Source organism: Furipterus horrens, unplaced genomic scaffold (assembly GCF_987537825.1).
Source record: "Furipterus horrens unplaced genomic scaffold, mFurHor1.1.pri manual_scaffold_3, whole genome shotgun sequence".
NCBI classification, from domain to species: domain Eukaryota; kingdom Metazoa; phylum Chordata; class Mammalia; order Chiroptera; family Furipteridae; genus Furipterus; species Furipterus horrens.
In genome coordinates, this window is record NW_028327173.1 from 107,826,867 (window position 1) to 107,841,338 (window position 14,472).

A 14,472-nucleotide genomic window follows, 5' to 3' on the forward strand; every position below is an offset into this window, starting at 1 on the left:
TCCTTCAAGACTCTTCCATCTTTAAAACACAGCATCTTTGGTCTTCCTTGGACCCAGGTCTCTTTAAGCTATTCAGATATTTTCTCCATCTTTCACAGCCAACCTTCTCTGAAAACCAGTCTATTCTTCCTAACTTCATTTTCTTACCTCCTTTGTCAGATCATTTCTTAACAGAAACTTTGCAGGCCAGAAGAGTTGAAAGAAATATTCAAAGTAATGAAAAGCAAGGACCTACAACTAAGATTACTCTACTTGGCAAAGCTATCATTTAGAATTGAAGGACAGATATATAGCTTCCCAGACAAGGAAAAACTAAGAGTTCATTACCACAAAACCAGTATCATATGAAATATTAAAGGATTTTCTTTGTTCCAAGAGAGAGAGAGAGAGAGAGATCAGTGTGAGAAAGAAACATCATTTGGTTGCCTTTGTACATGCCCTGAATGGAGATCAAACCCACAACCTAGGTATGTGCCCTGGCCAGGAATAGAACCCATGACCTTTTGGTGCATGGGACAATGCTCCAACCAGCCAGGCTACACTGGCCAAGGCTAAAGGGTTTTCTTTAAGAAGGATAAGAAAGAAGATAAAAAAAAAAAAAAACATGAACAATAAAATGACAAAAAATATATATCTATCGACAAATGAATCTAAAAGAAAACAAAATAAATGAAGAAGAACAGAAACAGACTCACAGATACAGAGAACATTTTGACAGTTGCCAGATGGAAGAGGAGTTGGTGCATGGGTTTAAAAAGTGAACAGATTAAGAACTACAAATTGGTTGTTACAGAATAGTCATGGGATGTAAAGTACAGTATAGGGAATATGTCAATAATATCCTAACAACTATGTATAATATCAGATAGGTGTGAGATTTATCAGGATGATGACTTAGTAAATTATGTAATGTTAAATCACTGGGGTGTACACCTGAATCTAATATAATAATGTACATCAACTGTAATTGAAAAATAAAATAATTTTAATTTAAAAAGAAAAAAAGTGAAAGCAATAAAACATTGCTTAAAAAATTAAAGATCTAAATAAGTGGAAAGATATACTGTGTTCATACACTGGAAAATTCAATAAGATGTTATTTCTCCCCAAAATGATGTATGGATTGAAAGCAATCCCAATAAAAATATCAGTAGGATATTTTTGTAGTAACGGACCAGCTAATTCTAAAATTTATATTGAAACACAAAAGACCTAGAAGAACCAAAGTAGTAAAATTTTTTTAAAAGTGGGAGAACTAATGCCTCTTGATTTTAAAACTTACTATAAAGCTACAGATATTAAGATAAGTTTTGCTGTGAAGACAGACAAATAAGTCAATGAAACAGAAAATAGAATATAGAATTAGATCTACATGTATACAGACAGTTTATTTTTAACAATGGTGCAAATCATTTCAATGGAAAAAGGATTCTTTTCAACAAATAATACAGAAACAATTAGGTCCATTTTCAAGAAAATGAATTTTGATTCACACTTTGCTCTTTTCACCAAATTAACTCAAAATGAATTATAGATCTAAATGTAAACACTAAAACTATTAAACTTTCAGAATAATCCTGTGGCTAAGTTGATTGGGCATCACCCTGCAAAGTGAAAGATCACCAGTTCAATTCCCAGTCAGAGCATATGCCTAGGTTGAGAGTTTGGACCCTAGTCAGCATGCATGTTTCCCTCTCACATCAATGTGTCTCTTCCTCTCTTTCTCCCTCCATTCCCTTCTCTCTCTATTTAAAAAAAATAAAAATAAAAAAATAAACAACTTTTAGAAGAAAACATATGAGAAAATCTTTCTGAACTTGGGCAGTTAGAAAAAATTCTTTTTAAAGATGACACCAGAAGTACAATATGAAATAAAAATTGATAAATCATACATCATCAAAATTGAAAATGTCTTCTTTTTGGAAGACACTAAGCAAATAAAATTCAAATTACAGACTGAAATAAAATATCTATAAATCATTTACCTGCTAAAGAACATGTATTCAGAATACACAAATCACTTTCAAAACTAAATAAGAAAATAACCTAATTAAAAATGAACAAAAGATGTTTAAAAACACTTCACCAAAGGATGCATATGGATATAAAATAAGCACATGAAGATTTTAAACATTAATCATTAAGGAAATGCAAATTAAATTTATAATGAGATGCTTCCACATTTAGATATTAAAATGGCTAAAATAAAAAAGACTGACCACACTAAGTGTTGATGAGGATATGGAGAAACTGGAACCCTTATACACTGCCAATGAGAATGTGAAATCATGCAACCACTTTGGAAAATTTGTCAGTTTTTTAAAAAGGTAAATATATACCTAGCATATATTCTAGCCTTCCACTTCTGAATATTTACCCAAGAAAATAAAATTATATAAGAGGAGGGACCAGAAAAGGCAAAATTATCTTCTGGATGGTGGGCCCCTTGCAGTACAGGCTTTGCCCGCTAGGTACGTGTTCTAGAAACCCATCCGTATCAGTGTACCAGTTGGGGTTGTTGTGAGAGCCTGCGTTTGGCTTCAGTTAATTTTTTTAAATACTTTTTCAACGTGTTTGCCCATTTCATGATGAGTGATTTACAAGCGCACCAGCCCACACTGCACTGAATGTTCAGCAGTTTTTGACTAAAAATGGCATGACTCCCTTCTCCTATCCTCCCTATTCACTCAGTATCACCCCAAGGGAAAAATTTTCTCCCAGAAGAAAAATGTCCTCAAAGGGAAACATTTGCCAATGTGAAACAAATGAAACAAAAATAACAGAAGCACTAAAAGGCATCAAAATTGACGAGTTCAAAAACTGTTTTGAGCAGTGGAAAAGTCTCAATAGGTGTATTGCATCAAATGAAGGGTACCCTGGAGGTGACTGAAGTTTAAACATGTAAGAATAAATCCACAATTTTTAAAAAATAAATTCTGGGGTTTTTGGGTCCCCCCTCATATTCATACAAAGCAGATTTATTTATAACAGTCAAAACTGTAAACAATTAAAATATCCATATGTGAATTTCAAAATAGTTATGCTGAGTGAAAGAAGATAGACAAAAGAGGGCAAAACTGTATGATTTCATTTATATAAGATTCTAGAAAATGCAAACTAATCTATAGTCACAGAAAACAATGATTGCCTGGTATGATTGCAACCTCCTGGTATTCACACCCTTGTGTAATCCCTTCCTCGTTGAGTGTGCTGAGCCTAGTTACTCATCTACAATGAACAGAATATGGCAAAAATGATAAGATTTTGCTTCTGAGACTAGATTATAAAGAGAAGGATCTTTCTTAAGATGGTGGAGGAGTCAGTGGAAGCTACACTAACTTCTTCCCAGGACCAATCTGGAATTACAACTAAATTGTAGAGAAATCATCCAGAATAACCAACTGAATGATAGATGGAGAGAAGCTTTATAACTACAAGCAGACAGATGAAACCACTTCACCACAAAGAGACTGGTACAGAGTGAGGAGGAGATGTGAGAGGGATGGATGGGCTCCCATGGGTGGCAGCTGAAGTGCCAGAGAGAAATTTCAGCAGCCAGGGGATTCCCCATAAGTGTGGGGTCTAAACCCCAAGCTGGGCTTCCTAGCCTACAGCTCCAGAGTCAGAAAGGAACCTGTGTAAAGTGGTGGTGTTTCTGTATGCCAGTGAGACATGGCTGGAGAACAGAGAGCATCTTAAAGGGCCAATGTGTAAGATTTTGTTTGCAACCACTTACCCTGGGTGCCGGGGCAGGGGGGAAGAGTGAACTATAGATGCTTGAGGAAAGTCTGGAGATGGTCCCTTTGGGGAAAACTGAGGGAGTCGCCACCAGGATCTCTGTGCTGAGTCATTTTCCTATACCACAGGAGCCATCTTGCTCAGGCAGGGCAATTCCTTCCAAGTGTCATCAGCCTGAGGGGAAGCAATAGCTCCACCCACAGGAATTACTCTGCCCTACTCTGTGGTTCTTAAGCCTGACTGCTGATTACAGATAGACTAGATTAACAACTGAAAGAGACAGCCACAGACTGTGGATCACTGGTAGTCTCAAACAGGCTGCCTAGGACCAGACTAGGACACCACCTGACATCACCAGGGGCATATCCAGAGAGAGAAGAAAGTGGAGGACAAGGTAGAAAAAGATTCCCAGAAAGAGCAACAAAATGAAAAAAGGAGCAAAGAAGGTATAAGGGAACTACAGGACAACATGAAGTGTAATAATATCCACGTCATAGTTATATCAGAAAAGAAGAAGAGGAGCAAGGGATAGAAAACCTGTTTGAAAAAGTAATGACAGAAAACTTCCCTAACTTGATGAGAGAGAAAAAAATCACACAATTCCAAGAAGCACAGAGGATCCTAATCAAGATGAACCCAAAGCAGCCCACTCCAAGACACATCATAATTAAAATGGCAAAATTGAAAGACAAAGGCAAAGGGCTTGTGACTTTTGCCTACAGTTGGTTTCTAGTATGAAGCTATTGTGATTTGAGAAGATGCTTGATATGATTTCAATTTTTTGCATTTGTTGAGGCTGATTTTGTGTCCTACCACATGGTCTACCTTTAAAAATGTTTCATGTACATTTGAAAAGAATGCATAGTTTGCTTCTTTAGGATGAAAGGTTCTGTATAGATCAAGTAAGTCCATTTGATCTAGACTATTATTCAGTGCCACAATATTCTTGTTAATTCTTTGCTTGGAAGATCTATCCATTGTTTCACTGGGGTGTTAAAGTCCTCTACTATGAATGTTTGCTGTTGATTTCTTACTTGAAGTCCTCCAAGTTATTCATTATATATTTGTGTGGTCCTATGTTGGGTGCATATAGGTTTACAAGGATTATCTCTTCTTGATGGATTACTCCTTTAAGTGTTATGAAGTGTCCTTCTTTGTCTTTTTATGGCCTTTGTTTTGAAATAGTTTGCCTCAAAACTAGAGACAACCAGAAGTTCCAGAAAATTGAGCTGCATGGAAGTCCAACAAACAAAGATATAAAGAAGAAATATTTATCCAGACAGGTAGGAGGGGCAGAGTCGAGGCGGAGAGGACACGGTGTGGTGGTGGGAGCAGCAGCAGTAGCAGCAGGCCAGCGGAAAGCAGTCACACATTTCAAAAAGTGGAGAGGGACACCTGGGGAGCTGCTCCCAGCACCAGACCAGATGGCACAGTTCATGGTTCCTGCACCGGGGAAACTAAAGCCTCATTGCTCCTAACTGTGCAAACTAGTATGGGTAGGGGCACAGGAAGAAACTGCCGGTCTCTCAGCAGAGTCTACTTGTTTAAAGGGCCCCCGCAGTCCCAGAACATCCTATTTTGTACCAACCAATTATGCTTCTTAATCCCTGCACGATTTCTCGTTTTCTCCCCCTTCCCCTCCCAGCTGATAATCCTCTAAATGATCCCAAAACCTATGATTCTGTTCCTATTCTGGTTTGCTTAGTTGGATTTTGTTTTTATTTTTTAGATTCAGTTGTAGATAGTTGTGAGTTTGTCATTTTAGTGTTCATAGTTTTGATCTTCTTTTTCTTAAGTAAGTCCCTTTGACATTTCATATAATAATGGCTTGGTGATGATGAACTCCTTTAACTTCACCTTGTCTGGGAAGCACTTCATCTGCCCTTCCATTCTAAATGATAGCTTTGCTGGATAAAGTAATCTTGGTTGTAGGTTGCTTCTCATCACATTGAATAGTGCTTTCCAGTCCCTTCCTGCCTGCAAAGTGTCCTCTGAGAAATCAGCTGATAGTCCTATAGGCACCCCCCTGTAAGGAACTCTCTGCCTCTCTCTTGCTGCTTCCAGGACTCTCTCTTTATCTTTCACCTTTGGCATCTCAGTCATGATGCATCCTGGTGTGGTCCCCTCTGAGTCCAGCTCGCCCAGAGCCCTCCGTGCTTCCCAGACCTGAATGTTCATCTCCTTCACAAAATTTGGGAAGTTTTTCTCATTTTTTTCAATTCTTGCTTTCTCATTCTGCACTGATTGACTGTTTTTTTATTCCTTATGTTCCAAATCATTGATTTGAATCCCGGTTTCCTTCCCGTCACCATTGGTTCTGCATAGATTTTCTTTGTTTCACTTAGAATAGCCTTTACTTCTTCTCTTATGCGTTTGCAATACTCAAGCATATCTGTCAAGCCTGTAGGCATCTTTATCACCAGTGTTTTGAATTCTGCGTCTGTTAGTTTGTCTATCCCCTCATCTGTTAGGTTGGCTATCTTCTTGTTGCTTATTTCTCCCACCGGAACCTTGATCTGTTCCCCCATGTGGGCCATACTTCTCTGTATCCTCATTCTGACAGGCTCCTGTGTTTGTTTGCCTCCATGTCCCAGGTAGAGCTGTCGCTCCTGTTATGTTGTAAGGGGCTGAGCCTTAGGGATTCGTCAGTACAGAGTGACCTATTTCATCACGTTGTGCTGCTGTATGTAAGGGAGGGGTCCAAGAGGGAACAATGCCGCCTGCTCAGCACTCGCCCCTTTTCCAGGCACCTCTCTCACTTCCACACCAGACTGGCACCCCTCTAGCTGCTGTCCTGGCCCTCGTTCCCAGAGGGGTGTGTCTTCAGATGTTCTAGGACTGTGAGGGCTCTTTAAACAAGTGGACTCTGCTGAGAGACTGGCAGTTCCTGCCTCCACCCCAACCCCTACTGGTCTGCACAGTCAGAAGCAATGAGTTTGATTTTCCTTGGTGCTGGGACTGTGGGCTGCAAGGTCCGGTGAGGACCTTTAAATGCTCCCCAGGTGTCCCTCATGACTTTTTAAAATGTGTGACTGTGCTTTCTGCCAGTCTGCTCCTGCCGCTGCCACCGCTACCACATCACATCCACTCCGCCCCAGCCCCACACCTCCTACCTGTCTGGATGAGTATTTCTTCTTTATATCTTTGTTTTCTGGACTTCCATGCAGTTTGATTTTCTGGAACTTCTGGTTGTTTCTAGTTTTGAGGTAGTTGTATTTCTTCTTAGTTGTGGAGGGAGATGCAGTGTGTCTGTCTACACCTCCATCTTAGCCGGAAGTCTTCTATTCTCTGGATAGAGTAATCTTGGTTGTAAGTCCTTGCTTTTCAACACCTTGAGCAGTTCTTGCCAGTCCTGTTTTGCCTGCAAAGTTTTTTATTGTTTTTTTTTTTTTTTTTTTTTTTTTTGAGAGATCAGCTGAAAGTCTTACAGGCACTGTTGGTGGGAATGCAGACTGGTGCAGCCACTGTGGAAAACGGTATTGTAGGTCCTCAAAAAAAAAAAAAAACACAAAAAGTAAAAATGGAACTTCCTCTTGATCCAGTGATTCCACTTCTGGGATTATACCATAAGAATCCTGAAACACCAATTTAAAAGAACCTATGCACCCCTATGTCCACAGCAGTGTTATTTATAATAACCAAGTACTTGAAACAGCTTAAGTGCTCATCAGTAAATGAGTGGATAAAAAAACTGTGGTACATTTACACAATGGAATATTATGCAGCAGAAAGAAAGGAGGAGCTCCAACCTTTTGTGACAGCATGGATGGAACATCCGCAGACCAACCCACTCTGGGAACGACGACCAGGGCAACAGCTAGAGAGGTGCCAGTCCTATATGGAAGTGGACAAAGTGCCTGGAAAGAGGGTGAGATGAGGAGACAGAAAAGTCTGGATGGAACTGGAGAGTATTATGCTTAGTGAAATAAGCCAGGTGGCAAAAGACAAATACCATATGATATCACCTAGTACAGGAACCTAATGAACAAAACAAACAAATGAGCAAAATGGAACCAGAATCATGGAAACAAATAACAGACTGACAGCAACATGAGGGGAGATGGGAGAGGAATAACGGGGAAAAGAAGAGGATGAGTCTAGTCATATACAACAAGTATAAATGACCCATGGACATGGACAACAGGGTGGTAATGACTGTGGGAATGAGGGTGTGGTTAGGGCAGGGGAGAGCAACAGGGGAGAACTTGGGACAATTTTAATAGAACAACAATAAAAAAAAGATGACTACCATCTCTCTCTCTCTCTCTCCCACCCATTCTCCATGTTGTATCTGCTCTAGGGAAAGACTCATATGGCGAGAAACTGAATGACACCTTCAGTCAACAGCTATTTTCAACAGTTTGTAAGGAACTGAATTCTGTCAACAATCATGTAAATTAGTGTAGATGCAGATCTTCCCCCTTGGGACAAATCTTGAGGCAAAGGCACCCAGGTAAGTTTTGCCGAGATTCAACACAAAATGAGAGTTGATAAATGTATGCTGGTCTAAGTTTATAAATGTGGCAGTTACTTTTTACACAGCAATAAATAACTAATACCCTTATAGATTGGAGATTGGGGCAGATGTGAGAAGCAGGAGAAAGGAATGCAAATGGACATAAAAAACCCTTTGGATTCCGGCCAAGATGGAGGCCTAGACTGACATGCTACATTTCCCTTCACAACTAAGAAGGAATACATCTACTACAAAACCAGAAATAACCAGAAGTTCCAGAAAATAAGGCTACATGGAAGTCCAACATGTGAAGTTATAAAAAAGTGGTGCTCGTCTGGACAGGTAAGAGGGGTGAAGCCAGAGCAGAGAGGTCAAGCGGTGCTGGTGGTGGCAGCTGCAGTGGCGGCAGCAGGACAGCGGTAAGCACAGACACCTGTATTTAAAAAGAGGCGAGAAGCACCTGAAGAGCACCTCTGGCTGCAGACCAGACCCATCAGCTCAAGATTTCAATGCCAGGGAAGGCAGACCCCCCGTTGTCTTAGACTGTGAAGGCTGGAGAGAGTGGGGATGGAAGAAGAAGCTCCTGGTCCCTCAGCGGAGAGTAAACAGCAAGAATCCATCTTGGACCCCCACCTCCACACAAAGCACCACAAGCTGGGGGTAAGGGTTGCCTGGTAGTGACAAGTGCACGGGGCTCCACCCCCTATAGCATAGGAGGTGTGACAGCTCTGCCCCCAGGAAGCAAAGGTAAGCACAAAACTGTCAGGATGGCACAGATCATGATAGAGATCCCAATCACGAAGCTGATCAGACAGCAAATATCTAACCTAACGAAGCAGCAGATAGGAAATCTTTCTGAGACATAGTTCAGAGCTTTGGTTAAAAGAATGCTTAGACCTGACAGCAGATCTTAAACAAGATGGGGAATAAACGAAGGCTAGTCTTGCTGAAATGAACAAAAACACATATGAAACTAGTGGTGAGGGAAAGAAAACCAGGGATCAAATCAACAAATTAGAACATAGGGAAGGAACAAACAGTCAACCAGTGCAGGAAGAGGAAACAAAAAGTGAGGAAAATGAGGAGAGGCTCAGAAACCTATGGGACAGCTATTAGCGGGCCAACATCTAAATCACAGGGTTGCCAGAAGGCGAAGAAGAAGAACTAGAAATTGAAAAATTATGTGAAAAAATAATGAAGCAGAACTTCCCTAACCTGGGGAAGGAAATAGAGTTACAAGATCCAGGAAGCACAGAGAATTCCAAAAAAACTGTATTGAGGGAGAACCAGACCAAGATACATTATAATCAAAATGTCAAAAATTAAGGATAAAGAATCTTAAAAGCAGCAAGAGAGAAGAAGAGAATTATGTACAAAAGGGTCCCAATAAGACTATCACCTGATTTCTCAAAGGAGACCCTGCAGGCAAGAAAGGACCAGCAAGAAATATTCAAAGGAATGAAAATCAAAAACCTACAACCACGAATACTCTATCCAGCGAAGCTGTCATTTAGAATAAAAGGGCAGAGAAAGTGCTTCCCGGACAAAGTAAAACTGAAGGAGTTCATTAGATTCAAACCACTGTTATATGAGATGTTAAAGGAACTGGTTTAGAAGAAGGAGGATCAAAATTATGAACATTAAAATGAAAACTGTATCACAACAACCAACAACAGAAGCTAGGGAATCAAGACAAAGGCAAACTAAGTAGGCAATGAGAGTGGGAAAAGACTTATAGGTGTGGGGAACATTTTAGGGGGAGGTCAGCAGGAAGGGGGAAGGGGACAAAGGGAGGAAGATGGTACAGGAATTAAGCGTAGTAGGAGGGAGTGGGGTAGACAGGAAGATGTTGAGAACTATATGCACAACCAATGGGCATGGGCTAATTGGGGGGGGACAACTGGAGGGAGAGGGGTCACTGGGTGGAGGGGAACAAAGGGAAAAGAAATTGGGACAACTGTAACAGTATAATCAATATAGCATATTAAAAAATAAATAAAATTAATAAATATAAATAAAAATAAAACACATTAATGCTGTTGAACTCTGACCCTGCACACACTTTTGCAGGTGGTTAGTATTTCACAATTTGAGGAAAGGACATGTGGTCAGTGTTACCATGAACTGGCTGTGTTTTGTTTTTGTTTTTGTTTTTGTTTTTATTATGGTGGCCTAGCTCTTTTTATTATGTCTTTTAGTTTACTTAACATTGTTCATTTAGCTTTTTGTGGGTGTGAATTTCACAGTAAATAGTGATTCAGACTTGCATTAATAATTTTAACCTAGAATTTTCCTATAATAGACTTCAAGGCCATGTGAGTTTGGTGTTCAACTGTGAGTCATTCTTATTGTCTATGAGGAACATGTTATATGTGTTGGACTGCTTCTAAATATTGGCAACCTTAATGAGTAAAATAAAATTATTCTGTGTTTTTTTAAGTTTTTAGGATATTGTTTTTTATATTATATTTTATTGTTTATGCTATTAGAGTTGTCCCAGAATTTCCGCCTTTGCTCCCCTCCTACAGCCCCACCACTCCCTCAGAAAATTGTTCATGTCCATGGTCATGCATATAAGTTCTTTGGCTACTCCATTTCCTATACTGTACTTTACATCCCCATGGCTATATTGTATCTATCAATTTGTACCTCTTAATTCCCTCACCTTTTTTGCTCATTCCCATGACCCGCATCCCATCTGGCAACCATCAAAACATTCACTATCTTTGATTCTGTTTCTGTTCTGCTTATTTATTTTGCTATTTTAGATTAAGTTGTTGCCATTTTACTGTTCATATTTTTTACCTTATTTCTCTTCTTAAAGAAGACCCTTTAACATTTTATATAATACTGATTTGGTGGTGATGAACTCCTTTAGCCTTTGATTGTCTGGGAAGCTCTTTTTCTGTCCTTGGATTCGAGATGATAGCTTTGCTGAGCAGAGCAATCTTAACTGTAGGTCCTTGCTTTTCATCTCTTTAAATATTTCTTGCCAATCCTTTCTAGCCTGAAAAGTTTCAGTTAATAAATCAGCAGATAGTCTTATGGGAGCTCCCTTGTAGGTAAGTAACTGGTTTTCTCCTGCTGCTAGCCCCAAGCATGGGGCAACTTAGCAAGAGGTAACAGCATCACTGAAGCCAGATGCTGCTTGTTCGAAAGAATTTAGGAAAATATGAAGCATGGGCCAGGACAAGCTATTCATGCAGAAAAGTCACTGGAAACAGCTTGGGTGGACCCAAAAGTTGGGTGGTACCAGGCCTCAGGGAATCATCAGGTGGGGCAAACAGTGTGATCCAGGTTGGTGGAGTCTCAGATATAGTGCCTGACTCCTGGCTCTGTGGCATTGTAGTGGGAAGGCTCAGAAAAGAAACAATGGCCTCTGCCAGCACTTCTGACTGGGTGAAAGCTGCCCCCTAACTTTTTCCCTGATGCAGGAGAAGTCAGTTTCCTCCTGTATGTTTCTGATGCCTTTTTTTTTTTCTTTTTTCCCAGTTTCCACAAATATTTTTATTATTTATTTCACAGGTCTCCACCTTCATCTCCCTCGCTCCCCACCTCCAACTGGGGTTTCATCTTGTTTTCATGCCCAGTAGCAAAACAATGACAGAGCTAATTGGAGTAAGCTACTCCAAGAACAAAATTAAGCTAACAGTTTACTTTAACAGGCAAAATATAAATATCTGTGCTCTAGAATGCACAACGGTTTAGCCACTAAGAAATTCAGATGGGATCCTGAAGAACATAGTCAAATCCAGGCTGCAGGAAAGGTGAGCTGATACGTTGCTGGGCAACTGTGTTAAGTGTTCCCAGGCTGCATCTCTGGGCCACTGGCTGAATCTTGCCATGGGGGAAGATCTGAGCTAACACCAAGTACAGATACTAAGTTGAGTGAGGGGATGCGCACAGGAACCGAAAGGCAGGAAAGTACTAAACATTGCTGAGAGCGTCCACCCCCAGCAGGACTTTACCCTCCAGGAGCTCTAAGCTGGCACCATCCCCAGTGCTGACATGGCTGACTTTGTCCTCCATGTTCCATTTGGCACAGCAAGTGGCAGTGTCCCCCCCACCTATGATGGTGATGCAGCCCCGGGAAGTGGCTTTCACCATCTCATCCATGAGGGCTTTGGTCCCTCGGGCAAAGGCTTCCCACTCAAACACGCCCACAGGCCCTTTCCACATGATCTGCTTGGCCCTGGCGACAGCCTCGGCATACTTCTTGCTCTGTCAGGCCCGCAGTCCAAGCCCATCCAGCCAGCAGGTATGCCAGAGGCCATGGTGGCTTGGCCAGTCTTGGCATTCTCATCAAACTTGTCAGCGGTGACAAAGTCCACCGGCAAGGTAATCTTCACACCATTCTTCTCAGCTTTGGACATCAGATCTTTGACAATCTTGGCTCCCTCTTCATCAAACAGAGAAGTGCCAGTCTCCATGTTGTTGAACACCTTAAGGAAGGTAAAAGCCATTCCTCCACCAATAATCATCTCATTGACTTTGTCCAGCATGTTATTGATCAGCTGGATCTTGTCTGCAACTTTAGCTCCGCCCAGGATGGCCAGGAAGGGTCGCTCCGGGCTTTTCAAGGCCTTGGTGAAGTAGTTCAGCTCCTTCTTCATCAGAAAGCCTCCAACCTTCTGTGGCAGATTGACTCCCACCATAGAGCTGTGGGCTCGGTGTACAGTGCCAAAGATGTCACTGACATAGACATCCCCTAGCTTGGAAAGTGAAGCTCGGAAAGCTTCTATTTTAGCTGGCTTGGCTTTAACCTTATTCCTGGAAGCATCTTTTCCCTTCCTTTCTTCCTCCATATGAAAGCGCAGGTTCTCCAGCAGGATGACAGACCCCGTGGCCAGGTCGGCACAGGCTTTCTCCACTGCAGGGCCCACGCAGTCCTTCAAGAACAAAATGTCCTTGCCCAGCAGAGATTTGAGCTCCACAACAGGCTGCAAGGAGTACTTGTCAGGAATGGGGACACCGTCAGGCTGGCCCAGGTGGCTCATGAGAACAACGGACTTGGCTCCATTGTCCAAGCAGAATTTGATGCTTTGGATGGCGGCCTTCATCCTCTGGTTGTTTGTTATCTGGTTGTTCTTCATAGGAACATTGAAGTCCACTCTCATGACGACCCGCTTCCCCTTCACATCCAGCTTGTCCAGAGTCAGCTTGTTGGAAAGCGACATATTGGCAATAGAGCAGCGCAGAGAGACCAAAGGACCACACAGCGACGGAGACTGCAGCGAATCTCTGATGCCTTTCAATGTGCCTCCCCCATGCTGGAGCTCAGAGGGAGTGAGTCCAAGTCCTTTAAGAGGAACTTCGTGGGACTCCAGCAGTTTCTGTCTTCCACAGCCTCAATCACCACTGGTTTTTACAGGCAGAAGTTATGGCAACTTCTCTTCCTGACACTGGAAACCTGGGCTGGGTGGGGCTCTCTGGGGCTGAGACCCCTCACTCCTGAGATATTCCTCCTGATTTATATCCACCACACGTGGGTATGTGACCGACCTGTTCCTCATCTCTGCCCCTCCTACCAGTCTCAATGTCATTTCTTCTTTAAATCTGTAGTTGTAGAACTTCCATTCAGCTTGATTTCTAATGGCTCTGAATGATGGCTCTATAGTTTAGCTGTAATTCTGATGCGGTTGTGCAAGGAGGTGAGCTGTGTTTACCTATGCCGCCCTCTTGACTGAAAGTCAGGAAATTTTTTTTATAATGCAAAAACCAATTAGTTATGTTTAAAGTAACTACTAAGTGAGTTATTTATATTGCTGGCAACATAATAAATTTAAATTGTTTATTTTTTCCCTTACTTTGTAATCCTTGAGTTCTTTCCTGTAGTGGAAACTCGAGAGGAGGGAGAGTAAAAGCCTTACATTCTGCCTGTGGGTGCCACAATCAAATTGTTCAGGAGCCCCAACTGTAGAAGGGCTTTTCAGAACAAACTTTTGTGCCAGAACAGGCAGAGCTTGACAGCTCATGAATCATGTAAGTCACAGTTTTCCTACTTCCAGCTAGTCCCACAATCATTACTTCTTCTTAAGGACCAGCCCAGATAATGCTGTGGCTTTGCTGCAGGGAGTAGCATTCTATATTCTAGGCGGTGTCTTTCCTTTTTTCTCTTTTGGCTTGTCTCTTTCTTGACCCAAGATTTACTGTTCTAACTATAGTTTCTAACAGGTGTGCAGCCATGGCAGGGACTCTGCAGCCCAGCTGTCCTCAGACACATGGATTCTCTCCAACCAACTTGTGTAATCATGAGCACATTCACTGAGTGAAGCCAG

The 14,472-nt window shown here is 41.5% G+C and overlaps 1 pseudogene; it reads right to left on the minus strand.

The window, feature by feature from the left end:
* Window positions 1-11,865: 11,865 nt before the first annotated feature.
* On the minus strand, window positions 11,866-13,415 carry LOC150015702 (phosphoglycerate kinase 1 pseudogene; annotated as a pseudogene).
* Window positions 13,416-14,472: the final 1,057 nt, after the last annotated feature.